Below are 27,083 nucleotides of genomic sequence, written 5' to 3' on the forward strand. Positions count from 1 at the left end.
GAATTAATCAACTCTTAACCTCTTACTAATAAAGTTCACAACTCATTATTAGGCTAACTAAACCTTCGGGTTCATTTCAAAAAATTTATTAGATTAACCGTATACTCTCTATTTATTCTATTCTTTTTTATTAGTAAAAAAACACAAGTTCCAGAAAAAGTCATAATATTTGTATTAATGATATTTTGCATTCGGCTAAAAACTCAACAGCATCAGAAATTAGAAATTCAAATATGTAAAAAGAAAACGGCCTGAACATGTTAATTATTTTTGCACGCCCGATCTTGTCTCAGGCTTTTGTACCTCCTCAGAGCATCTCCAACTGTACTATTAGGTAAAATAAGATTAGCTAAAATTTTATTGAACCTGTAAGCACTTTTACTTCAGTGGTATTAGCTATAATCATTAGTTATATTCAATTTTTTTTATTAAATTCAAATATATATTAGTTAAAATAAAATTATAATATTTAATAAAATATATTTAATTTTAATAGTAGAACATTTTTATATTTATGTCAATATTTTAAAGTAAACTTTATAAAATAAAAATAGATAATTATTAAGATTGATTGAAAATATAATAACATACTTAAAAATAAATGAAAAAATGATTATAAAACATTACTACATATAAATAAAATATATGATGACTAAAACATATCTTTTATATTAGAATTTTTATAAATTTAGTTAACAATAAAATAACATTTTTATACTTAACATTGCATAATATTTATTATGTTTTAAATACAAACATAAATAGTGCATCTATACATATAATATTTATTATGTTTTAAATAATGATGAAAATATATAAATAATTTTTATATATAATATTATATAATATTTACATGTACACACCTACTTATTATAAACTTATTTTTCACACACCATTGACATTACATAAAAATAAAAATAATAATATATAAAGATATGGTTGATGAAAAAAGAGTTACATATACACATCTAGGGTTTGAGCAAATTAAAAAAATAAGGAAAATGACGTGGAATAATATAGAGGACGTGAAAAAGATCAACAAATATAGAAGACCAAAGCCAGATAGCTATAATTTTACCTAACAGGTGGCTACGGTTGGAGGGCTTAAAATTAAGATAATAGCTAAAATAGATGTCACGTTGACAAATATACCTAACAGATGAGTGTGGTTGGAGATGCTCTTAGCCAACTACAACAACCCATTTTTTTATCGTACTTAACCTTCAGCACTATCTTCGGTACGCACTCCTACTTGAGATTCAAGTGCCCTGATCAAAATCTAAAAAAGAAACTTACTAAATTTTTAATTTTTTTACATGAAATAATAAAAAAAATTATAAATAAAATATAATAATTAAAGTACAAAAATAATTTTATTACATGATAAAATGAACTCAATAAAACAGTTATACATGTAAATTTTAATATGTTATGCAATATTTTAGAAATTAAATATTTATCTTAAAAAGATAAGTTATACACGTGACTTATGATATATTATTTTATAAAAAAATAATATAAAATATTTGTAAAAAAATAGTCAAATAAAAACTAATTTATACATAAACTTAATGTAGATTTGTTCTACCATTTATTAAATTAGTTTAAATTAAATTGATTTGTTTCATATAATATATACTTTAAAAATTGATATATTTAAGATGAATAATATACCTGAAATTTGAATCATTATTTAAATGACATAATATATATATATATATTGTCACCAATAAAAAATAAGTGTATATAATTATATTAGTTAACTTTAATTTTTTTATTAAAACTAGTAGTTTACCTCGTCAAACGAGAACACTGACAGTGATTTACAATGCAATTTTTGTTTTTAAATAATTTTTATATTAGTCTTTTTAAAATTAATGTGACTTATTCAAGATAATAATTTAAAATTATTTAAATGTATAATATTTTTCAATTATTTTTCATTTACAAATTTTTAACATTAAAAAAATTTATTTTTTTACCTAAACATTTTTTTTTCTACTTTAGTATACATAATATACACCTGTATATAGAAAAATGTGCCCCCTCATATCGAAGGACCCTGTGCGGTGGCACCCACACCAATCGCACACCCTCAGGCATGGCTCTGCGCACTGGGTAAACTCAACGGGCTCACACAATAGATTCCAAACCACATGAACCAATGTAAACCGCATTTAAGCGACATGCTCTGACTCAGGAGGCATAGTCATAAATTCTCCACCTGTGGGATTCGAACTTGTGACTAAGAGAATAGTTATCCCCTTTTAATCAACTGAGCCAACCCTTGCGACAGCCCATTTTCGAATCCACTCAAATGAGAAATTCACGTTAGATCAACATAATTATGTATTCCTACATTGCAGCTATAAACTAACACATCAGTTGGTGTTATAATCCGAATTTTTGGGACGATGGAAGAAAACCGTTTTAGCTCACACTATATTATAGTATGTATATTAAGTTTCTGAGTTAATATCCAGGGTATACATACCAAATGAGTGTATATAAAAATCGTTGATTTTTGAAGAAAATCAATATTGCAAAACGACCTTATTTTATAAACTATCGAGAAATATGAAAATTACATTGCGATCAAGAATTTAAAATCCTACGAATAAAACCCAAGTACGAGGTCGTTGTGCAAAACATGCCCATATATTAACAAGACTAGGTCAAACTGACAGCCCTAAGATTAAGTTGTATGAAAATCAATATTTTTATTCTGCAATTGTATTCCTTGAGTCTTTAAAAATGTTTAGTAGATTAGACTGGGGGATTTTTCAGTGAACAGTTTGAAGCTAAGGAATAAACTCTGGAAGAAGATCAAGTCATGATCATGCCGCAGAGAAAAGATGTAGAAGCCTGGAGTTGAATAATGTTGTTCTATGAAAAATGTTTTAAGTCAAGATATCGACAAGTCACATATCAAAGTATATCGAGAAGTCATTCGAGAAGTTCAAAGTGACTTATAGAGAAGTCCAAAATGACTTATAGAGAACTCTCAGAGATATCGACAAGTCAAATGAAGATGTAGAGAACTGGAGATATCGATAAGTCATTTCTGCATGTAGAGATCTAAGAGATATCGACAAATCAAATGAAGATGCAGAGAACTTGAGATATCGACAAGTCATTTTTGCATGTAGAGATCTCAGAGATATCGACAAGTCAAATGAAGATGTAGAAAACTGGAGATTTCGACAAGTCATTTCTGCATATAGAGATCTCAGAGATAGCGACAAGTCAATTTCTCATATAGAGATCTCAGAGATATCGATAAGTCAAATTGTGTATATAGAGATCTTAGAGATATCGACAAGTCATTTATACATGTAGAGATCTCAGACAGATCGACAAGTCAAATATACCTATAGAGAACTCACTTAAATTTTAACAATTGTAAGCACTTACATTTACCCACTAAATTACTACTTCAATACTATAATTAAAATACTGACCAAAAACATATTTTGAATAAATTCAAAATATTATCAGAATATAATAGTCAATCAGGGTTTGACCATTATTAGTGTTTAATTAACTACTGTCAGGACTTGTTAGTCAACTCAAGTTTGACCAATGTTAGGCTCAAAGCATGCGCTAATAATTCACGCAAGTATACGCGTTCGCAAGTAATATAGAATGATTTCTAGTTCATTCCCACAGAGACTCTGATTACTTATATTTAATTAACACTTACTCACCAATGTATGATTATTCTTCAATGTCAAGACAATAACAATTAAGGATGATTAACTAATATTAACTATGAGAATTAAACACTTGAATTAACAACACTAAACACACATGAGATCCTAACTTCATTACTACTTCATTTAAAAGTTATTGTTATTACCCTTAGCATGTAATGGTGATGATATTAATTGAATAATACGAAACTGATAAACGCCAACTTTCGTTGTGCGAGTACCATTCTATCAAGCATACACAATTAAGATAGAAGTTGAATAGGCATCAATTATGTTGAGACCCTATATGTCTACATAATTTGACAACATAACGATTTAAGCACAAGTTATTCACGATGATGACACAGGGCAAGTAAAACTGTTAGAGTTACCCACTAATCATGCATACAATACATGAACCTATGCTAGCATGGCAAGTTCTAAATCTCAAGATTCATTGTCGCTTCACAAGAGATTAACAGGCTATCTTACATGTTCGCGATGCACATAAGACGAATAAGCACAATCAATGCTAGATATCATACAATCACCACATACCAAGGTATTAAACAATTAACTAAAGAAATTCATAGTAAATCCGCTAGAATCCCATGATCACAATTAGCCCATAATAGAACTCATTGTCACCATGGGTTCATATGAAAGCATGATAATAACACAACGATAGAAACTAATAAAAATACTTAATAAATAATGAAGTACGTCACAAGAGTATTAAGGTTAAAAGTATAAAGAAAACTAGCATCCAAAGTTACAACGAATTTAAAGAATCACAAGATAAATGTTTCCTCTTCTTCGTTGTTGCGTGCTAAAATAGTCTTCTCGATCTTCCTGCCTTCGCTCTCCACTAACTTGTTGTTGAAAACGTCTTCCAAGATTGTTTATATAATAACCCACAAGAACCAGCGCTAACAGAAGCCCAATCGCACTCGAATTATAAATTCCAGATTCTAATTTTCCGCACCCAGGCGTCCGCCTCCTTCTTCCAGGCGGGCGCCTGCTACCAGGAGGTCGCCTGCTCCCATCAGGCGGGCGCGTGCAACCCTTCTGGAAAAATCCTTGGTTTGCTTCTGTTTTTGCTGAGTTCTTCACTCATCTCCCCGAGACTGATCCCAAACACTTCCCTTAGCTTATTTTGATGAAATCCACCTATCTAAGCAAGTTATACCCTGAAATGCAAAAATACTTGAAAACGCGTCAAATACACAAAATACTCGAGTTCAAGACACCAATTCAAGCCGTTATGAGCCGCTCTAAGTGATATAAAATGCCACTTATCACACCCCCAAACTTAAATCGATGCTTGTCCTCAAGCAGCACAAACTCAAACTCAGAATAAAACATGCATGAATGCAACTATATGAATGCAGCGATCCCCATCGCGATGACTAAACCAACCAACACATGACATATCAACAAATGCAATTAGGCGACTAAAGATCAATCAAATCATGCAAGCTAACATTCAACTAGAAACGTGGTGTGTGCGAATGCTTAACATATATGCTTCAGAACTAGATCAATCATCATAACTTAATTATTCTTAAGTCAATCACAAGCTTATAGGAAGAATATATTCTAGACACAAAATGACTTATAACACTACAAGATTTTTGGAGTTTATTACGGAATCATGCTTTTATTCAACACATAAACAAATGCTTATTTGATCGTGCAATGAGTGAGGTCCACAAAAGACTTATGCAATGGTACCCATTTAGCGAGCGTTAGGTTAGCGGATCCCAGACTATAAAAGCCTTAGGTCACTAGGTACAAAGTCCCCTAAGAACTTAATAACTCGAATACCAAAGAGCTCACTCGTGATCAATTGTGCATTAAACCATATTTTTTTTCCTTTTTTTTTTCCTTTTTTTCCTTTTTTTTCTTTCTTTCTTTCTTTTTTTTTTCAATTTCCGAGCAAGTGCGTTTCGCTCCATCTTGCTCAACCCTAGACTACTCGTATACAATACGAGTCGGCTACTAGCCATTTGACGCCTAGCCACAACTAGCAATGAATTCCAATTTTTATCTCCAATTTCATCTTTTCATGCCTTTTATCATTAAGAGCATATCATGCATTCTAAGCATAAACAATAGATTAACCTCAAAAACCATCAAACCATGACAACCATCTAGTCCTTACGCATACTCTAAGTCTTAGTGGAATTACAAGTGTTTCTAGCATACATGCCAACCTAACAAGATTCAACATCACTCTAACGCTATCACTACATTCACATCGATATCACATATTAATCGATAAAGCAACACAAAGGGATCATGGTATATGCATGAGCTATATGACATGATAAATAAAGCTATAAAATAATAAAAAAAACTATATAAAATAAAAAAAATATGGCAAAAAATATGCAACTATATGAACTAAACTAACATGAAAATGCAAATACATGACACACACATAAATATGTTCCTTAACTACCGCCTCCAAACTTAATTTTTTACTGTCCCCAGTGAAGATAATAGAAAGGAACACATGGTATACCTACTCAGATGAATCATCATCATCATCATCACCCTCAGAGGGTGGAGTATCAGGAGGTGGATAAGCAGAATCCTCACCAAAAATGGGCCACTGAATGTCAGCTCCAAGGCCTCTAAATGCAGTCCCAAGTGCTTGGGTGAGCTCCTGCGCAAACCGACTCTGCGACTCATACATCGCATCCATCCCCTTGGAAAGCCTCCTGTACTGGACATCAGCTAATCCTGAACCATCTCCTCCCTGGGCTCTCGAAGAACCTGCCTCTCCCTGAGCCTGACCGGACCTAGCCATGGTAGCACCAGTTGCTGGAACTCCTCCTGGGAGGCGATATCCCAAACCATGTAACTCAGGCTCTCCACCCGTCCACTTCTGCATTGCATTCAATGTCGATGAATCAATAGGAGCGACCGTCATCTGCAGCTGCTCATAAGAAGGCCACTGGACTCCAACTGCCTTGCAAAGCTTTGTGACAATAGAGGCATACGAGATAGAGTACTGCGACTTCCCCCTTAAAAACTTTAAAATCCCTTGGTAGATGAACTCACCAAGGTCCACATAATATTCCTCATTCAGAATCCCCCATAACAACCTCGCTCTCTCCACTGTAACCTCATGTGCATGCGAAGAAGGAAGAATATTAGCACATATGAATGCATTCCATGCACGAGCATACCTGTTCATCGCGACAACAGGGAAAGAACTATAATCGTTGGTTCCCCTTTTAAACTTCCACACTGTGCCTGGCTGACAGAGAGTAGCAATAATCAAGTCCGAATCAAAATCCTCAGGGGCCTTTTCATTCCAATTCTCCTCCTGTGGTTTCCTTTATCGCTGCCCAATAACACGGCGTATCGCCACGGGCTGATAATCAACAGTGTAAGCCCACGAACAACAAAAAACTCATTCTTGTCGGCCTTGGCGTTCGCATAGAACTCGTGAACAACACTCATCAGAACCGCCTCAGGTGACTCGCAGAATGTAATCCATCCAATCTCGGCAATCATCGGTAACAACTCACCATCTCCCTGATGGAAAAACCCCCTCTCTTTCGTAATCGGCTTAGTTAAAAGCTTGGCGTACTCCTCTTCAGCAGCCTTATCCAACAATCGGGGCCTCGCAGCAGTCCTCGAAGAATCAGTAGCAGTCGGATTGGTGCTGCTGCTGCCCACCGTTCATGATCTCTTTGGGGCCTTGAAAACTGAAAATAAGGGTTAGAGAGTTTGTGTTTGGTATGTAGGAGAGATTTTGTAGATTTGAAAGTGTATGGGATGTGTATGAGAGGTTGTATGTATAAATAGGGCAAGATTAGGGTTAGAAATTGATTAGAAGTGGGGATTGTGGCTAAGTATGGGGGTAAACTCGTGGCTTAGTGGTGATATGTTGCTGTGGTTTTTGTTTTGTGTTTTTTTTATAGGCTGAAAACCATTTTTTTCAAAAATCAGGTCCGCAGGCGATCACCTATGGCAAGCGGGCGCCTGCTAGCGCGCGACCTCCTGGTCCTAGCAGGCGGGCGCCTGCAAGGCTTCTGGAATTTTTTTTCTGCCAACATTTTTCTGATTTTTTTGGGTTTTTGGATAAAGTACTAAATTCTAAGGGTTCCCATAGACTCATATCTTGGGTTGCCTCCCAAGAAGCGCTTCTTTTACGTCATTAGCTTGACGTAGAGTAATGCGATCAAGTTGACAATAAAACGACACTAACCACTTCACGGTTTTCCATATCCCCATAATAGTGCTTCAATCTCTAACCATTTACTTTGAATGCTTGGCCTAGATCGTTCTCAAAAATCTCCACCGCTCCATGTGAAAACACAATTTTGACGATAAATGGTCCAGACCACCTTGATTTCAACTTTCCAGAAAAAAGTCGGAGACGAGAGTTGAATAGAAGAACTTGTTGCCCAGGCACAAATGACTTAGGAGATAGCTTCCTGTCATGCCACCTTTTTACCTTTTCCTTGTATATTTTGTTGTTTTCGTACGCTTGAAGTCGAAATTTATCAAGTTCATTTAACTGAAGCAGTTGTTTCTTCCCAGCTACATCTAGATCAAGGTTTAACTTCTTCAATGCCCAATAAGCCTTATGCTCAAGCTCAGGAGGTAAATGACATCACTTACCATAGACAAGTTGAAACGGGGACATCCCAAGTGGAGTCTTGTATGCTGTTCTATAAGACCAAACAGCTTCATCGAACTTCAAAGACCAATCTTTCCTTGACGGATAATTGACATTCTCTAGAATGCACTTAATCTCTCTATTAGAAACTTTAGCTTGACCATTAGTTTGCGGATGATAGGTAGTAGCAATGCGATGATTCACATTGTGGCGTTGCATCATAGAAGTGAACTTACGATTGCAAAAATGCGACCCTTCATCACTTATGATAACTCGTAGCATTCGAAACCTTGTGAATATATGCTTATGAAGAAAACTCAACACTACCTTTACATCATTAGTCGGTAGGGCCTTGACTTCTACCCATTTTGAGACATAATCGACTGCCAATAAGATGTACTGATTATTGCAGGATGAGATAAATGGTCCCATGAAATCGATTCCCCAAACATCGAAGACCTCAATTCAAGCATCACATTTAAAGGCATCTCATCCTTTCTGGTAAGATTCCCAACTCTTTGGCAACGATCACACCTTAAAATGAACTGATAAGAATCCTTAAACAACGTAGTCAAGAAAAAACCTGCTTGAAGAATATGAGCTGCTGTCTTTTCACCACCATAATGTCCACCATAAACTGTGGAATGATAGTCTCGTAATATCCCCTCCGTCTTACAGAATGGAATATATCTCCTGATGATCTGGTCAGCTCCTTGTCTAAACAAATATGGTTCATCCCACATGTACCACTTCACCTCATACAGAAACTTCTTCTTTTGAGCCACATTCATATTATGAGGCATTATATTGCTAACAAGATAGTTCACAATGTCTGCGAACTATGGCTCTTCGTCTTGAATTACGAACAACTGCTCATCAGGAAAAGATTCGTTGATCAATGTCTTATCATGTGAAATAGAATCGGGATTCTCCAATCTAGAGAGATGGTCAACTACTTGATTTTCAGTACCTTTTCGATTCTTGATCTCTAACTCGAATTCCTGTAGCAAGAGAACCTAACGAATAAGTCTAGGCTTCGAATCCTTCTTTGAGACCAGATAGCGGATGGCAGCATGATCAGTGAACACTGTCACCTTTGTCCCAAGTAGATAAGATCGAAATTTTTCGAAACCAAAAACTATAGCCAAGAGCTCTTTCTCAGTAGTGGTGTAGTTCAGTTGAGCCCCATTTAACGTCTTACTAGCATAATAGACCACCTAAAAAATATTAGTCTTTTGCTGCCCAAGAACTGCTCCCACTGCATAATCACTTGCATCACACATCATCTCAAAAGGTTCTCTCCAATCAGATGTCGTAATAACTGGTGTGGTGATTAAACTCTTCTTGAGAGTCTCGAATGCTGCCAAGCATTCATCATCAAATTTGAAAGGCACATCTTTCTCGAGCAAGTTGCACAACGACTTAGATATCTTAGAGAAGTCCTTAATGAAATGCCGATAAAAACCCGCATGACCAAGAAAACTACGATTCCTTTCACAGAAATAGGTGGCGGAAGAATTTTAATGACGCCCACCTTGGCTTTATCCACCCCAAGACCTTTACTAGAGACCTTATGCCCAAGAATGATGCCTTGTCGCACCATGAAGTGACATTTTTCCCAATTGAGCACCAGATTGGTCTCAACACACTTTTTGAGCACCAAACGGAGATTATTCAAGCATTCGTCATAAGAATGTCCAAAGATGGAGAAGTCATCCATGAACACTTCGACATTATTTCCAATCATATCAAAGAATATGACCATCATGCATCTATGAAAAGTGGCAAGTGCACCACATAAGCCAAACAAAACTCTACGAAAAGCAGACGTGCCAAATGGACAAGTGAAAGTAGTCTTCTCTTGATCTTCTGGTGCAATTCATATCTGAATGTAGCCCGAATAGCCAACCATAAGACAATAATACTCATGACCAGCCAACCTGTCAAGCATCTGATCAATAAATGGAAGAGGGAAGTGATCCTTCCTCGTGGCTTTATTCAAATTTCTATATTCCATGCATACCCTCCATCCTGTGACTATTCGAGTGGGGATGAGCTCATTCTTCTCATTTTCTATCACAGTAATACCTCCTTTCTTAGGTACACATTGCACGGGGCTCACCCAAGAACTTTCAGAGATAGGGTATATGATTCCTGCATCCAGCCACTTTAGAATTTCTTTCTTCACCACTTCTTTCATAATAGGATTAAGCCTTCGCTATTGCTCAACAGTCAGCTTGCTACCTTCCTCTAGCAGAATTTTATGCATACAATACGAAGGGCTGATCCCTTTTATATCTGCTATAGTCCATCTGATGGCCAATTTGAATTCTCTCAGAATTATCAAAAGCTTGTCCTCATCACTACCTGAAAGGTCATCTAAAATAATAACAGACAAAGTAGATGCTTCACCTTAAAAAGTATACCTCAAGTGTTCAGGAAAAGGCTTAAGCTCCAAAGTAGGTGCTTCCTCAATAGATGGTTTGAGCTTTCCCTCAGCATTCTTGAGATCAGTATTTCTAAGAGATTCAAATGGCATGTCTAGCTTTCGTTACCAAGGAGAAGCATTCAGATATTGTAACTGCTCATTGCCTTCATCATCTTCACTGTCAAAATCCCCCAATAAGGATTTTTCTAAGGCGTCAGACCTTAGCACATGATCAAGTTCTGAAGTAACTACAGAATCGACCAAATCCACCTTGAAGCACTTCTCATCTTCCGTAGGGAATTTCATTGCATTGAATACATTGAATGTCACATCTTGATCTTGCACCCTCATAGTGAGTTCACCTTTTTGCATATCTATCAAGGTACGGCCTGTAGCCAAGAAAGGTCTTCCCAAGATTATGAGAATCTTCTTATCTTTCTCCAAATCTAAAATGACAAAATCTGCAGGAAAGATGAGCTTGTCCACCTTTACTAGCACGTCCTCCATGATCCCTCGTGGGTATGTAATCGAACGATCAGCCAATTGTAGAGACATGTAGGTGGGCTTCGGATTAGGAAAATTCAGCTTTTTGAAGATAGACAACGGCATCAGATTGATGCTTGCTCCCAAAGCACAAAGGCACTTGTCGAATGACAACTTGCCAATGGTGCAAGGAATGGTGAAGCTACCTGGATCCTTAAGCTTTGGAGGTAACTTTTGTTGCAGCACGGTACTCCACTCTTCCGTTAAAGCAACGGTATCAAGATCATCCAGTTTCACCTTCCTTGAAAGAATACCTTTCATGAATTTTGCATAACTAGGCATTTGCTCAAGAGCCATCGCGAAAGGTATGTTAATGTGAAGTTTCTTGAACACCTCCAGAAACTTACCAAATTGCTTTTCCATCTTTTGTTTTTGTAATCGCTTAGAAAAAGGTGGTGCAGGATAGAGATGTTTCTCCCCTGTATTACCCTCAGGCAGAGTGTGTTCAACAGTAGTCTTCCTTGGTTCCCCCTCTTTATCCTTTTGCTTTTCTTCTTCATCTACAACTTCAACTTCTCCATCTTTTGTTTTTCAGCATCGGCAACTTTTCCAGACCTTAAGGTGACAGCTTTGACTTACTTTTTAGCTTCCTTCCTGCCTGGCACTTTAGTATTGCAGGGAAGTGTGCCAGGTTGACGATTGAGCAAGATATTGGCTATTTGTCCAATTTGATTTTCCAAGGTCTTGATAGAAACAGCCTGACTTTTGCACAACAGCTTTAACTCCTCAAAATTAGCACTAGAAGGTGGAGCAGTACCCCCTTGTTGAGGATATGATTGTCTTTGAGCAAATTGCTGAGGTTGCTAGAATCCAGGTGGATTAAACTATTTACTTGCATCTTCCTAATATGGTTGCTGAACAATATTCTGATTATTGCTCCAGCTAAAATTGGGATGATTTCTGTTATTAGGATGATAAGTAGCGGGCACAGGCTGCTGCGGTCGCTGAAAATTTTTCACATACTGAACGGATTCATTAATAAGAGAACACTGATCCGTAGCATGAGAGCCGGCACATAGCTCATAGACAATTGATAATTGATTTACCCCATAGTTGGTCAAAGAATCGACCTTCATAGACAGCGCCTTGAGCTGCGTTGCAATAGCTGTAGCTGCATCGACTTCCAAAATACCTGCTACCTTCCCAGGCATCATCCTTTGAGTTGGGTTTTGATACTCATTTGCATCCATAGTTTCAATGAGATTATAGGCCTCAGTATAGCTTTTGGCCCACAAGGCGCCTCCAGAAGCTGCATCGAGCATGGGTCAAGACCCCCAAACCATTGTAGAAACAAGTGATCACCATCTAGTCAGGCATATCATGATGTGGACACTTTCTCAACATCTCCTTATAGCGCTCCCAAGATTCGCACATAGTTTCTCCTGGTTGCTGCGCAAACTAAGTAAGAGCACTCCTCATAGCTGCAGTTTTTTCCATTGGATAGAACTTCACCAGAAACTTTTGTGCAAGATCTTGTTAAGTAGTGATGGACCCAGCTGGTAAAGAATGTAACCAGTCCTTAGTTTTGTCCCTCAGAGAGAATCGGAAAAGCCTCAGCTTGATAGCCTCATCAGTAACACCATTATATTTGAAATTACTACAGATCTCGACAAAATTCCTGATATGCATATTGGGATCTTCAGTCGCAGCCCCTTCGAAAGAAACAGAATTCTGCACCATCTGAATAGTGCCCGGCTTGATTTCAAAATTATTGACCTCAATAGCCGGATGGATGATGCTTGACTGAATGTCATCAATTTTAGGCCGAGAAAAGTCCATAAGAGCTGGATCAGCTTGAGCTAGAGGATTACCCATTGGTTCAGGTTCTTTCTTGTCACTCTCTTTATCCGAATCTTCAAAAACTATCTTCTCCGGAGAATTAAGAGCTTTATCTGTTTCCTCAGCTTTATCCAGATTTCTCTTGCAAGTGCGAGAACGTGTTTGCATAAACGCTCGCTACAGTACCTGAAAAAAAACTGAAAGTGGTAAGTAACAAGTTTTAATCACTGAATCCTAATGACCACTGATGGCAAGTATATAAACTAAACAAATTAACACCGAGTCCCCGACAGCGGCGCCAAAAACTTGTTAGGAAGAAAGCATAAGCTAATAATTCACGCATGTATACGCCTTTGCAAGTAATATAGAATGATTTCTAGTTTGTTCCCACAGAGACTCTGATTAATTATATTTAATTAACACTTACTCACCAATGTATGATTATTCTTCAATATCAAGACAATTACAATTAAGGTTGATTAACTAATATTAACTACTAGAATTAAACACTTGAATTAACAATATTAAACACAAATGAGATCCTAACTTCATTACTACTTCATTCAATAGTTATTTTTATTACCCTTAGCATGTAATGGTGATGATATTAATCGAATAACATGAAACTGATAAACGCCAACTTTCGTTGTGCGAATACCATTCTACCAAGCATCCACAATTAAGATAGAAGCTGAATAGGTATCAATTATGTTGAGACCCTATATGTCTATAGAATTTGACAACATACCGAATTAAGCACAAGTTATTCATGATGATTACACAGGGCAAGTAAAACTGTTAGAGTTACCCACTAATCATGCATACAATACATGAACCTATGCTAGCATGGCAAGTTCTAAATCCCAAAATTCACTGTCGCTTCACGAGTGATTAACAGGCTATCTTACATGTTCGTGACGCACATAAGACGAATAAGCACAACCTATGCTAGATATCATACAATCACCACATAACAAGGTATTAAATAATTAACTAAAGAAATCCATAGTAAATCCGCTAGAATCCCATGATCATAATTAGCACATAATAGAACTTATTGTCACCATGGGTTCATATAAAAGCCTGATAATAACACAATGATATAAACTAATAAAAATACTTAATAAATAATGAAGTACATCACAAGAGTATTAAGGTTCAAAGTATAAAGAAAACTAGTATCCACAGTTACAACGAATTTAAAGAATCACAAGATAAACGAATGCTTCCTCTTCTTCGTTGTTGTGTGCTAAAACGGTCTTCTCGATCTTCTTGCCTTCGCTCTCCACTAACTTGTTGTTGAAAACGTCTTCCAAGATTGTTTATATAACAACCCACAAGAACCAGCGCTAACAGAAGCCCAATCGCACTCGAATTACAAATTCCAGATTCTGATTTTCCGCACCCAGGCGGCCGCCTCCTTCTTCCAGGCGGGCGCCTGCTACCAGGCGGTCGCCTGCTCCCATCAGGCGGGCGCCTGCAACCCTTCTGGAAAAATCCTTGGTTTGCTTCTGTTTTTGCTGAATTCTTCAATCATCTCCCCGAGACTGATCCCAAGCACTTTCCTTAGCTTATTTTGATGAAATCCACCTATCTAAGCAAGTTATACCCTGAAATGCAAAAATACTCGAAAATGCGTCAAATACATAAAATACTCGAGTTCAAGACACCAATTCAAGCCGTTATGAGACACTCTAAGTGGTACAAAATGCCACTTATCAACCAATATCACAGATTATTCAGATAATTAGAGTTTATCATGTAGCAACTGGATGAGATTAAATATCAGTATTTAAACTCAGATCAACTTGTACACAATAATTAACATGATTTCATGGCATCAGAGTTTAACACTATTATTATATTTTAACAAATACTGATACATAAGATAAAGATACCAACCCTCTAATTATTAATTATAGATCACAATATTTCATCAGAGTTTGAGATTTGTCTTGAGATCATTCCCAAATCTTTCACCAATCTGGTAAAGGTGGCTTCACAGAGTAGTTTGGTGAAGATATATGCTAATTGCTGATCTGTTGAAACAAAATGCAATTACACTGTATATTTCATTACACGTCCCCTCATGAAATGGTACCTTATACTGATGTATTTAGTCATTAAATGCTGTACTGGATTTCCTGTCATTGCAATAGATATTTGATTATCACAATATATAGGAATTTTAGAATACTCTAACCCATAATCCAGTAACTGATTCTTCATCCAAAGTATTTGAGCACAACAGCTTCCTGCAGATGTGTATTCAGTTTCAACAGTTGATGTGGAAATTGACTTTAATTTCTTGCTAAACCAAGAAACCAATCTTCCACCAATAAATTGACAGCTTCCCAAGGTGCTTTTCCTCTCTATTTTGCATCATGAAAAATCAACATCTGAATTTCCAGTTATCTTAATTCTAAATCTCTAGGATACCACAATCCAAGATTCATGGTGTCTTTGAGATATTGTTGCATAAAATATTAATGTGCAAGTGTACACAATTGCAAACAAGTAATATAGTAGTAAATACAAGATATCGTTCCTCAAAGACTATATCTTTGTGTAAATTACAATTAATATCAAACAATTTAGTTATAGAACACAAGAATGAGTTTTTTATTTATCTAATTAAACTAATTAATAACTAAATTAATTAACAAATAATATACTAGCAAAGAGGTTTGGATATGTTTCAGATATGAAAAGTTGAGTCAGGATATTACTTCCCCCTAATATGTTCATGTCGGCAATAAAGCAGTATAATACTAAAGCAAGATCACAACTAACTAGCTAGAATGCAATGGTCGTAGGTTCCTCTCGAAATCACTACGGTATAATTCCTATAAAATAAACTAACATATGTCTATACCAATTTACTCTTCAGAATTTAACTAAGCACCAATTCACAAAGCTATCCATGGTCACAATATATGTCTATACCATAACAATATTATAATCAAAAGATATAAGCATGCACCATTCAAGTATTGTGTCAATTAACTATAACTCTCTCAGTATTATAATTAACTCGTTAATTTACTAGAGTTGATCATAAAATAGCAAGCATGTATCAAGATATCTACTTGAATGAATAAACTGCAACTACATATAGTACTTCTTATCAAAACACCAACAATCGCATACTAGGGTTCCATAAAAATCCTTACTCATATAAATTTAGTTCGCAATCAATGTATCAAAATAATCCCAAGGTAATCAACACATGTTCATAAGTAGAGATATAAAAAGATAAGAGAAAATAAAGCCAATTGAATGTCTTCAGTGGCTGAATTCTTCTCTGTTGATGGCTTCTTCTCCTTCTTCCTTTTGTGGCTCCTTGTCTCTTTCCTCCTCTTTATGTATTAGGTCTGGTCTGGTCTAATCTAACCTAATATCTAATAAATTTCTTTTTAATTAATTAAAGCAAATATAAGGAGATTTCCCGGTTAGAATTGAATTTCGAGAAAGTGGAAATTCGTAGTTTACTTTTGGGCTCTTATTCTTTGATGATTCGGCTGCATAATTAATTCAAGACCACTTCTGAAATAAATCTCTTCTCATAAGCTTTCCGTGGGCTGTGCAATCATCAGAATCGAACTTCTAGAACTCCAGATATGGCCCAAACAGTTTAGACTGCGCATATGGCACATAAAATCCGATTTTAAATCAAATTAAACTTCAAATATGATTTTATAAACTCCAAGCCTTTCTTTATCATAACTCCTTGATACCTAAAATAAAACATTAATATTTGTTACATAAAAATCCAAATCAATACAAAATAACTGAAATATAGAGATAATATTAAGATAAAGCGCACGCTCATCACATCCCCACACTTAGCATCTTGCACGTCCTCGGGCAAAGAATAAAGAAAAAGTCTAAGTCCTAAACTCCTAGTACCACTTCCGTAGGTGATCACGGTTGCATTTGGCATATGCAACAAGCCCTTTAAAACCCAAGTTAGCCCCAGTGGACGAGTAAGGTCTCGTGAGGGCCTATAGTGAATCTACTCACAAAATTCCCTTTTTTTTTCTGACTGCCAAGTCTCAAATATGAAACATATCATAGCACTCTACACATGCAAACTTAGTGATGTAATAGATCATAGGTGCCATATAATACAGTTCCTCAACTTTACATACCAACACAATTATTCAAGCATGCACACATAGTCTAAAAAGACTAAAATAATCATGAATAACATCAAAGTCTCAATCAACAAGAAATAACATGCTTTGGATAGAAACAACCTCACAAACACTCAAATCACACAAGTGTTTAGGTTTAACTGTATCACTCAAGTTCAGTCAAATACACATGTGCTACCATAAGTTGCTTGTCTACCAAAATCTCTAGACTTCGCGCATGTATAGATCAAAAGGTTTTTGTCAAAGGTTATAATGAGGCTTAGGTGAAGGGAAGGTTATCAATAAATAGGCTAACAAGTGGCCAAACTTGCTAACTAGCAGAGCATAATGTTCACTTTTAATTATAGCACCCAACATGAAAAGTAGATCATGTAAAAGTTGGCCAGACTCTCACAGGCATTTTACACGAAAGTACATATTATTGTGCACTTTCACACTTTCACATTGTACAAACTAATGAACAAAACCTTGACTTAATCTTCTTCTTGTTTATTTTTTTCAAAGTCAAGTCATTCTCCGGTAATCAAGAGCAGTGAAAAGTCACCAGGATATTGCACTTAATACCAACACAATCTATAGATCGTCCTTTTCATTTGACATTGCACTTGCCACCATTGATATCAAAGGAGTACTGAATACTTTGTTGCAATACATTGAAGTTTTTTTTCATTCTTCTTTTCAAAGATCAAGTATATGCATTATCTTGATTGCCACCAAAATATCCCACTTGAACAAAGAAATCCCTACACATAAAATTTTACCATCCCAAATATAAATCACCATGCTCTACTAGTCAATCAAGAAAATAAATAACATTTAAGCTCAAGATTTATTTGGTGATATGCGAAGAAAAAGGATATGGGCTCAAGTGGGCTCACTAAGGATTATTTTTCATGGTACTATTTAGGATAATATGGTTAATCCTAGTGCCTTTAACACTTTTACACATACATAATAACAATATGTGCACGACCGGGTTTTAAGCAAGTTCTAGAGCAACATTCACAATGACAAATAGCTCACCACAAAAAATAGATTGATAAAAGGATGAATCAATCACATAAAGCTTAAGATCTCATAGGGTAATAGCATGCTATACTCGTCAAAATTGACAATGACGTACATTCAAGTTTTGAATTTTCGCAAGCACGTACAAGATATCATCATGCATAAGGTATTTTACGCTAAGGAGACATACATACGACACATGAAAAATAAGTCTACAAGGTATTTACTTATCCTTATTAACATGCTATGTTGACAAGGCAATCAATTTTTTAAAATTTCTATTTTTTCCTAAATTTATCTCTATAATACACAATTGTGAACACATCATAAAACTACACTAAGAGAAAAGACAGAGAACTCCCCAATATTAAAGATGAATGCTGCTTTGAGTAGTCAAATGCGTACAAAACAGCAATTTTTTGCACCATGGGTAGCCATACTCTTCCCATGGGTAGTCCATCCAATCCAAGTCGCCTCAGCATGGGGAGTCTAACCCTCACCGTGGTGTGCATGTCTTCTGTTCTGGACTTAATAAATTGATCTTCTAGACCTCCAAATCCGATCTCCACCGTTAAAAAGTTAGATATTAGAGTAAGGAAGATGTTTTCCAAAATTGAGGACGATCCGACCGTTGAAACTCTGGAAAATGCAAAAATAAGGCAGCTAACTCGACCAAAAAATTTCCTGCGAATATTTCATCTTCAGCGCCTATAACTACCACTTCAAACAAACACATCAAGGTAACTTGTGAAAGTAAAACAAAATAAACTCTAACTAATAATATAATATTGGGTTGCCTCCCAAGAAGCACTTTTCTTTAATGTCTTTGGCTAGACATAAAACCAATCTTTACTTGACAATTTCACAACGTGGTGTAAAATTCCGCATCGCATCTCCTAATGGCCATTTAATTATCTTCCTTGGGATCACGTCTTTAATAACAAGTGGTAGCTTTCTCCGTTTATCAAAAGAGTCTTTGATATTATCCTCACGCCATACATGCATACTCAAAGAATTAAGAATATCTCGAAAAGTCATCATCCATCCATTGCCTGACTTGTGATTTGGTAGAACCTCCAAAAATAATTCTTCTTTATCAGGAGGTAAAATAGCTGAGATGATGATAGACAAATTCGGAGAAGAGCTCGAATAAACCCCTTTAGAATAAGAAAGCATCTTCAATATCAAATCACGTGGTTCTTTAATAGATGCTTTTGGAGGATTGACTTCTGTAGGTAGCACTTTCAATGACTCAAAATAATGCACTATTTTCGTGCCTCGTGAATCAACCTCCACCAAGATTACATGTTCCTCCTCTTTTTTATCTTCATGTCTAGAATTGAGAATATTTATATGTTGCTCCCATAGATCTTCATCTGAAACATGCTCTAATTTATTATAAACTAGAACATCAATAGAGTTTGTTGAAAATTTATGAACATATCCTTCAAGATTAGATGTCATCCGACAGACCTCCACCTCTTGTTCGCTTTCAACTAACACATGTTTCAAATTTTCCCTCCCATCATCAAACTCTTGTTGTTGAGATTGTTGAAAACATGAATAGTTAGAGTCCGTTGGTGAAGTTCCAAGATAAACTCCTTGATTGATCCATGAATAATTGGGAGGTTGCACCAATGGCTTATTGACATCAAAGCAAATTGAATCTAGATTAGAAGGACAGTAGTCACATGTATGAGCACCACAATAATAAACATGAAATATTGTCATCTTGGCTTCATGGTGGAATCGATGGTTGCCACATAGATTGATTTGTTCCCGTGCATAACTCATTAACCATCAAGTACATAGTGTCACTCTCTTTTTCATACATCATATCCATCTCATATCAAGAATACATAACTCTATGTTATTGAACCCAATAAACAACAAGATATAGTCACTTTAGCACACAAATCAAACCAAACTGCAATATAATTAACTTTGTAATAAACAAAATAACAATCCCCGGCAGTGACACTAAAACCTTGTTGCGTAAAATATTGATGTGCAAGTGTACACAATCGCAAACAAGTAATATAGTAGTAAATACCATATATCGTTCCTCAAGGACTGTATATCCGGGATATATCGTGTAATTTTTTTTATCAATAAATAAATATTTTATGTCTATATATGAATTTTGGTGAATTATTTGTTAAGTGGTATCTGTGTTTGGATGTTTAAATGTGATAAAATTTGAGTATTCTAATTTTTATATGTCCAAAATAAAGTATAGATAATTGTGATATTTATCTATTAATTTTTACGTTGTTATATGATCTTATAAATGATTTATGGATTTAATAAATTATTTTTCTGAGTATTTATAAATTATTTTGTATAATCGGGAATCGACCGACTTCAATTGTTTTTACTTTTGTACAATTCGGAAGTCTCGAAAAAACTCCATTCTGACCTAATTGGAATATACCAAGCAATATCCATTTTTTGACTTTTTCGATCCGGAGTACGATTTTACCCCTGCGGTCCGGTGCAAAATTTTCGATACGATATTCGTTTCGGTAAATCGATAAAACCCGTATCTTCGAGAAACAGGATATTTTGAATAAAATATTATATTATCTTCTCGTAATTCGTGTAACCAAAGCGCTGAGTTGAAGACCGTATGTACAAAAAGCTTAATTTTGATAATTATCCCAAAATCGGTACCGAAATGAATCTGTTTATTCAATTAAGTATTCTATTTTATATCCGATATGATCCACCGGGGTACCAATATTCCGTAAATATAAATAGCCTTTACCGTATTTCATTTTGTACATATAATCATTTGCAAAGAGTAAAATATATAATTTTCAGAGAAAATCATAATATTCATAATAGTTCTAAAGAATCAAACCTATCTTTGAAGGTGTTATCGATATCAGATTTTGGAATTCAACTAACCAAAACAAAGGCCTTGAAGAGTACTTTCAAAATCTATCATCCATAATACTGCAGAATTCATTTGTATATTTCTATAATTTTTATTAATTTTAATTTTTTTGGGTTTAATTATGAATTTTTGTTTTGATGTTGTTTGTATGATTTAATGATTGCATGTTGTAGATAATTTGATTCAAATCATTTTGGTATGTCTAATAGTCATTTGGAGTTCAATAACATGCTCAAAAGTAGGTATAATCTTCGAATTTCAAAATTAGGGTTCTTAATTCGTATGAATGTTTTCAATTGAAATTAGAGGTTTTTGATCTAGGTTTATTAGCATGATTGGTTGGTATGAATGTGTAGAGCTTGAAAAGAGGAATCGATTGGTAGTGGTCTCGTGAACAAACGATACTGGAGTTGGGCTGACCGGAGCAAAGAAAATCTCACCGGCCGACGAGATTTCTTCAAGCTTTTTCGGCCAATTCCAGGGTTATCGGTTAAAAGTGATTGCGTGGTTGAATTCCTGGTGATTATAAGATGTGATATGGAGCTTTCATGGCCTGAGCGTACTGAATCGCTTCTCCGGCGAGACAGGGTATTTTCCCGCGATAGGGTGCAAAAATTGCACTTTGGTCTCTATAGTTTCGAGGAAAAGAAACATTTAGGTCCCTGTAGTTTCAAAATCTTTCAAAAATAGGATTCTGTTTTAAAATTACTTAAAATCATATTTTCTTTATTTTAATTTCAGAAATTCATTTTTAATAATTAAAAATTCTAAAAATTATTATTTTAATTCTAAAAATTATTTTTAATTCAAAAATAAATCTGAATTATTTATTTAATTAATTTTAGTTAATAATTAATTATTTAATTGATCAATTAATTTGAATATTAATTGATTTAAATGATTATTAATTAATTTTAATTGATTATTTAATTAGATTTAATTATTTTTTTGATTTAAAAATTCCGAAAAATAGTTTCGAGCCAAAAAATATTATTTTAAATTGTTTTCAAGGCTCGATAATTATTATAAAGTGATTTTAAATTCAGACTCGGGTATTCGAACCCTGTCAGTTGCTTATAAATGATTCAACTACCTGTTTTAATTCCAAAAAATATTTAAAAATTCGTATTAAATATCTAAAAATCATTTTAACCCCGAATCTTCTTTGAAAAACTATTTATATCGAATATCTTATGTGCTCTGTGCTATATATGATCCAATTGGTGTACGATATGCTTATATGCATATTTTTAACTATTTTAATCATAACTTCCTGTCCGTAAGTCAGATTTGGGTAAAATGAAGGGTAGTTAGAAGCTTGTATCGAATATAATAAAGTAAGAATGAGTATTGATAGATACTTATGATATTTAGCAGAGGAAGCGAGGAATAGAAAGGGAAAGCAGATAGTTAGGGATTAGGAGTCGTGAACGAGAGCAAGTGAAGCGTAAACAGAGTGAGAAAAGGCAAGTGATTCCTAAACTATCTTGATATGTGTTTGGAATAGTTTGTTTTATATTGCAAGTGCTTTAAAGTATTTAACCTTAAACTATGATTCCAGTTATTGATTTTGAGCTGTAAGCCTTATTCTTTGTAAACCATTAATTATTGAAACCTAATACGAACCACATTTATACGATACTACTCCACAAATATATACAAACTATACACTGATCACTGAACTGGAATTATTTAACATACAAACCTTCATACCTTATACATAAAAAGTTAATCCTTATAACCACAAGATCTTGATTCTTATAATATCTGATTCTGTTACCAGCTAATAACCAATCTTTGCACTCACCTTGTTATATCCTGTTTGATTGTAATCACCTTATACTTGGAGACAAATGTTGTTTATGAATCTTTTTATTGATTATATTATTTATTCTGATATTTTATAGAATTGGATTGTCTTATAAATATGGACAAGATTCGTGGTCAGACCAGACTCGTGGTGTATTAGGCCAATGTGTGCCTTAGATCCAGTATATAGAGCAGAGCTGTGTGCCTTGCTCGGGGTTAGTGCGTGACTGATCAGCAGTCTAACCTTGTTTTTTAAAATAAAAATTTGAATATCCGATTCTAATATTTGCTTAACAAGAAACTTATTACCCTAAATCATTTCATTTTATCATTGTTTAATCTCAATATTTAACTATTACTGCTGAGCTAGTTAGCTCACTCTTGTGAATCTGTTTATGTTCTTTTCCAGTTAAGAAGGAGCCGCTGGTAGAGAGGATCCCCAACCAAGTGTGCGAGCTAGGATTCCAGGTTGAGATGGAATAGGATAGCTGAAGACTTTTGTTATAATTTAAGTTTGAAAGTTTGTAAAAATGTTTTATTTTCAGATGTAAGTTAAACTAGATAAGTTTTGGAACATTTATAATATAAGTAAGTTGTGGCTTGTGTGCATACTTTAACTTGTTGTGATCCGTGGAATATGGTAAGTAGGGTCATTGCATATATTTTAGTGTCATAAGCAGGTTTATATGTTGTGTGTGTGTGTTATGAACCCCAAACTTCTAGCCGGGTTTGGAGGATGTCACATGTTTAGTATCAGAGTTATAAGTTATAAGTCACTGACACAAGCCTAGATTTTCAGGAATGGGTGAGGGTTGGGACTAGAAGTAAGAAATAGAAAGATAGAAAATTGAGAGATTGAGTGCGACTGTATAGTAGGTGTTAGTATGATTCGTGTTGTGATCGGAGAATCTTATTTTGCGAAGTGATTTTTAGATAGTAGCGATGGAAGATTTGTCATTCTAGTACCATTTGATCATTCTGAGCCCTCAGTTAGAGGACCGTCATCTGATCCACGCCCTGCTCTTCACCGGTGTTAGCTATATTACCTCCTGTGTGTGGCTGTACCACTGCGAGCTATTCCACCCCTGGTGTGAGGCCACCTATTCGAGGACACTCACCTACTGGTTCTGACTCTACTGGGAATTCAGTTGTGGGTTATTTTTCCAGTTTACTCCACACCCTATTCCATACCATCATTTTGAGGCTTGCCTAACGGAGCAGCAACATCTACGGGGACATATCCAGGAGTTACTGCATATCATGCGTACCAGAGATGTGAGAGAGGAGAGAGAGTACTTAGAGAGAGGATCAGGTGTTCAGAGAGCAGCTGCTTTTAGAATAGCGGAATCTACCCATGAGGATATCACCCCTGATTTCTTGTGGAGTGGGCTAAGTGGGGTTTAGAGGACCTAGAGGAGATCGGAGGTCCAGACTTGCCATGAGCTAGACGACAGAGATGCTGTGGCAGCTTTTATATGTATATTAGTGTGTAGCGTGTATCAGCAGATTTTTGGTTTTATAGACTAGACTTGCTGACTAGTGTGTGGGCCTGTTGTATCTTTTACTTTTGTTGAAGCATTTTCACACTTGTACTACCAAACTTTGATATATATATATATATATATATATCAGTACCTTTCTTTTTCTCGCATTGTCATTTACATTACTGCACCTGTTTTATCTTACTTTATTTACTACACCAGTTATAAACTCTTGTGATAACATGTACCCTATCCCCTTTAACTGTTTAAATTCTGTAAAGAAGCATGCAATTTACTTAGTTTAACCATTACAATTTTTTTTAAAAAGAGATATTTCTGTTTTAAACATAAAACTTTTCATAAAAGAAAGATTTGATTTAAAGGCTAAATAAGTGTTTGATTCTTTACAAAAATGCCTCCCAGAAGAAATACCCGTTCTACCAACCAGAATGAAGAAACCAATAACAACCAAGACAACAATAACCAGAATGCTAATCCAGGCCCCATAGACCCAAAAGTAGCCCAGATTCTCCAGATCTTGGTCAACAAACAATCAATTTGACTCAACAGTAGTAAAGACAACCAATCCCTAGGTAACTTTTAAGAATGTTCAGGAAGTGAATCCACCGAAATTCAAAGGTTCTTTAGATCCGATTGAAGCGAGAGTTTGGTTAAAGGAGATAGAGAGTCATTTGCTTTAGTTAAGGTGAGGGAAGAACACAAAGTTGAATTTATAAGCTACTATTTGAAGAATGAAACCACCTACTGGTGTGAAACTGTTAACATTGGAAGGAACAAATGTTATTACTTGGGAAAGATTCAAGGAGTTGTTTCTAGAGAAGTATTTTCCTCAGTTATTAGGATCAAATGAATTAAAGTTTCTGGAGTTAAAATAGGGAAATATGTTAGTAGCGAATTATGAAAGTAAGTTTGAGGAATTGTCAAGGTTTGTACCATCATATGTGGATACTGATAGGAAGAAAGCTAAGTGATTCCATCAAGGTTTTAAGCCATATCAGAGGGAAGGTAGCCATAATTGAGTTGGACACATATGCTGGAGTTGTACAGAAAGCTCTGATTGTGGAGACGGGAGTGAAATGTCACAAAAAGAGAAGGAGAGTAAGAAGAGAAAGTTTGAAGGAAATGAAGGACAATCACAAGCAAGGAAGTTTCCAAATTTTATCAGAAGAAAGACAAGTTTCAGCCATGGAGAAATTTCAATTTTAAGAAGAAAAATGTGGGCGACGGAGGACAAGGCAACCGTCAGCCACTGGGAATCAGCCAAATCAACAGAGGCCAGCTTTACCAGAATTCCAGATATGCGAAAAGAAATATAGAGGAGTTTGCAATAAGTTAAATGTGGTTTATTATAAATGTAACCAGAAAGGGCACTATTCAAGGGAGTGCCAGAATCAGCCAGCCAGAGAGCCAGTGAACAAGGATCAGTCTACCAGAAATCAAACAGGCAAGGTTCCAGCTATTGGATTTACATGCTTCAAGTGTGGAAAGCCAGGACACATAGCGAGAGATTGCAAGGCACCAGTTCCAGTCAATAATGTGCTGAGAATCATGGGATCCGTTCCAGTATTGAATGAACCTCTCAGAGTTAGAGTTTTTGATATTCTGTGAAGGACGCTATTCATGTCAGATGTTGTGTTAGGTACGCTTACTGTAAATTCTTTATATGCCAAGGTGTTAGTAGTAGATTAGGAGCAACTCGATCGTTTATTTCTCAAGATTTTGTAGATAAGTTGAATTGTCCAGTTGGATTGTTAAATAATGACTGTGGAATTAGCAACTCAAGAGCGTATATCTGTTAATCAAGTGTGTAAGAATTATGAGATTAAGAATTCTGGTAATAAGTTTTGTGTGGATCTGTACTATTTAAGTTAGGAGAATTTGATGTCGTTTTAGGAATGGAATGGTTATCTAAGCACGAAGCTTAGATAGCTGTCATAAAAGAAGGTAATTTTGAAGATGCCAGACGAGAAAGTGGTGATGTTTAAAGGTCAGAAGCAAGCAAAGAACTTCTTAACGATGATTGAAGCTAAGAAGTTACTACGACAAGGATTTGAGCATTTTATTGCTTATGTGATATATAGAAATCAGGAGACAATAAAATTTGAAGATATTCCAGTAGTAAATGATTATCCGGACGTGTTTCCAAATGAGTTACCAGGACTTCCTCCAGACAGGGAAATTGAGTTTGCAATCGACTTAGCACCTGGAACAGAACCAGTTCTAAGGCCCCGTACAGAATGGCGCCCGTTGAAATAAAGAAAATAGCAAAGCAATTGCAAGAGCTATTAGAAAAGGAGTGATTAGGCCCATTGTATCACCATGGGGTGCAACAGTGTTATTTGTTAAGAAGAAGGACGAAAGCATGAGATTATGCATCGACTATCGGGAGCTCAATAACCTTAAAATCAATAATAAGTATCCATTACCTCAAATAGATGATTTGTTTGACCAGTTGAAGGGAACCAAGTATTTCTCTAAGATTTATTTGAGCTCCGGATATCGCCAATTGAAGATTAAACCTAAAGATATACCGAAAACAACCTTCAGAACAAGGTACGATCATTATGAATCCTTAGTAATGTCTTTTGGGTTAACAATGCCCTAGTAGCGTTTATGGACTTGATGAA

General features: G+C 35.4%; 1 non-coding gene across 1 annotated transcript; it reads left to right on the forward strand.

Annotated features, from left to right (window-relative positions):
• The first annotated feature begins 12,617 nt into the window (after window positions 1-12,617).
• LOC141700872 (small nucleolar RNA R71) lies at window positions 12,618-12,724 on the forward strand. Its single transcript, XR_012566563.1, has one exon. It is a non-coding gene; the product is annotated as a small nucleolar RNA R71 (small nucleolar RNA).
• The last annotated feature ends 14,359 nt before the right edge of the window (window positions 12,725-27,083 follow it).

Source organism: Apium graveolens, unplaced genomic scaffold (genome assembly GCF_009905375.1).
Source record: "Apium graveolens cultivar Ventura unplaced genomic scaffold, ASM990537v1 ctg3009, whole genome shotgun sequence".
Lineage (NCBI taxonomy): Eukaryota > Viridiplantae > Streptophyta > Magnoliopsida > Apiales > Apiaceae > Apium > Apium graveolens.